The sequence below is a fragment of the Stenella coeruleoalba genome, assembly GCF_951394435.1.
Source record: "Stenella coeruleoalba genome assembly, chromosome: 1".
NCBI lineage: Eukaryota > Metazoa > Chordata > Mammalia > Artiodactyla > Delphinidae > Stenella > Stenella coeruleoalba.
Window position 1 is genome coordinate 73,613,027 of NC_137169.1, and position 2,609 is coordinate 73,615,635.

Consider the following 2,609-nt stretch of genomic DNA (forward strand, 5'->3'; position numbering starts at 1 on the left):
CTAAAAGAACTAAAGAGCAAACAAACACTGATGAATAACACAATTACTGAAATTTAAAAAAATTCTAGAAGGAATCAATAACACAATAACTGAGGCAGAAGAACGGATCAGTGAGCTGGAGGATAAAATGGTGGAAATAACTGCCAGAGAGCAGAATAAAGAACAAAGAATGAAAAGAATTGAGGACAGTCTCCGAGACCTCTGGGACAACATTAAATGCACCAACATTCGAATTATAGGGGTCCCAGAAAAAGAAGAAAAAGAGAAAGGGTCTGAAAAAATATTTGAAGAGATTATAGTCAAAAACTTCCTTAATATGGGAAAGGAAATAGTCAATCAAGACCAGGAAGCACAGAGAGTACCACACAGGATACACCCAAAGAGAAACATGCCGAGACACATATTAGTCAAACTATCAAAAATTAAATACAAAGAAAAATTATTAAAAGCAGCAAAGGAAGAGCAACACTTAATATACAAGGGAATCCCCATAAGGTTAACAGCTGATCTTTCAGCAGAAACTCTGCAAGCCAGAAGGGAGTGGCAGGACATATTTAAAGTGATGAAAGGGAAAAACTTACAACCAACACTACTCTACCCAGCAAGGATCTCATTCAGATTCGACGGAGAAATCAAAACCTTTACAAACAAGCAAAAGTTAAGAGAATTCAGCACCACCGAAATAGCTCTACAACAAATGCTAAAGGAACTTCTTTAGGCAGGAAACACAAGAAAAGGAAAAGACCTATAAAAACAAACCCAAAAGAAACAAGAAAATGGTAATAGGAACATACAAATCGACAATTACCTCAAATGTAAATGGATTAAATGCTCCTACAAAAAGACATAAACTGGTGGAATGGATACAAAAACAAGACCTGTACATATGCTGTCCATAAGAGACTCACTTCAGACGTAGGGACACATACAGACTGAAAGTGAGGGGATGGAAAAAGATACTCCATGCAAATAGAAATCAAAATAAAGCTGGAGTAGCAATTCTCATATCAGACGAAATAGAGTTTAAAATAAAGACTATTACAAGAGACAAAGAAGGACACTACATAATGATTAAGGGATCAATCCAAGAGAAGATTTAACAATTGTAAATATTTATGCATCCAACATAGGAGCACCTCAATACATAAGGCAAATGCTAACAGCCATAAAAGGGGAAAACGACAGTAACACAATAATAGTAGGGGACATTAAGAGCCCACTTTCACCAATGGACAGATCATCCAAAATGAAAATAAAAAAGGAAACACAAGCTTTAAACGACACATTAAACAAGATGGACTTAATTAATATTTATAGGACAGTCCATCCAAAAACAACAGAATACATTTTCTTCTCAAGTGCTCATGGAACATTCTCCAGGATAGATCATATCTTGGGTCACAAATCAAGCCTTGGTAAATTTAAGAAAATGGAAATTATATCAAGTATCTTTTCTGACCACAGTGCTATGAGACTAGATATCAATTACAAGAAAAAAAAAATACAAACACATGGAGGCTAAGCAATATGCGACTAAATAACCAAAAGATCACTGAAGAAATCAAAGAGGAAATCCCAAAATACCTAGAAACAAATGACAATGAAATCATGATGATCCAAATCCTATGGGATGCAGCAAAAGCAGTTTGAAGAGGGATGTTTATAGCAATATAATCCTACCTCAAGAAACAAGAAATATCTGAAATAAACAACCTAACCTTACACTTAAAGCAACTAGAGAAAGAAGAACAAAAACACACCAAAGTTAGCAGAAGGAAAGAAATCATAAAGATCAGATCAGAAATAAATGAAAAACAAATGAAAGAAATAATAGCAAAGATCAATAAAACTAAAAGCTGGTTCTTTGAGAAGATAAACAAAATTAATAAACCACTAGCCAGACTCATAAAGAAAAAAAGGGAGAAGACTCAAATCAACAGAATTAGAAATGAAAAAGAAGTAACAACTGACACAGCAGACATATAAAGGATCATAAGAGATTACTACAAGCAACTATATGCCACTAAAATGGACAACCTGGAAGAAATAGACAAATTCTTAGAAAAGCACAACCTTCCAAGACTGAACCAGGAAGAAATGGAAAATATAAACAGACCAATCACAAGTACTAAAATTGAAACTGTGATTAAAAATCTTCCAACAAACAAACGCCCAGGACCAGATGGCTTCACAGGCGAATTCTATCAAACATTTACAGAAGAGCTAACACCTATCCTTCTCAAACTCTTCCAAAATATAGCAGAGGGAGGAACACTTCCAAACTCATTCTACGAGGCCACCATCACCCTGATACCAAAACCAGACAAAGATGTCACAAAAAAGAAAACTACAGGCCAATATCACTGATGAACATAGATGTAAAAATCCTCAATAAAGTACCAGCAAACAGAATCCAACAGCACATTAAAAAGATCATACACCATGATCAAGTGGGGTTTATCCCAGGAATTCAAGGATTCTTCAACATATGCAAATCAATCAATGTGATCCACCATATTAACAAATTTAAGGGTTAAAACCATATGATCATCTGAATAGATGCAGAAAATGCTTTTGACAAAATTCAACACCGATTTATGATAAAAAAT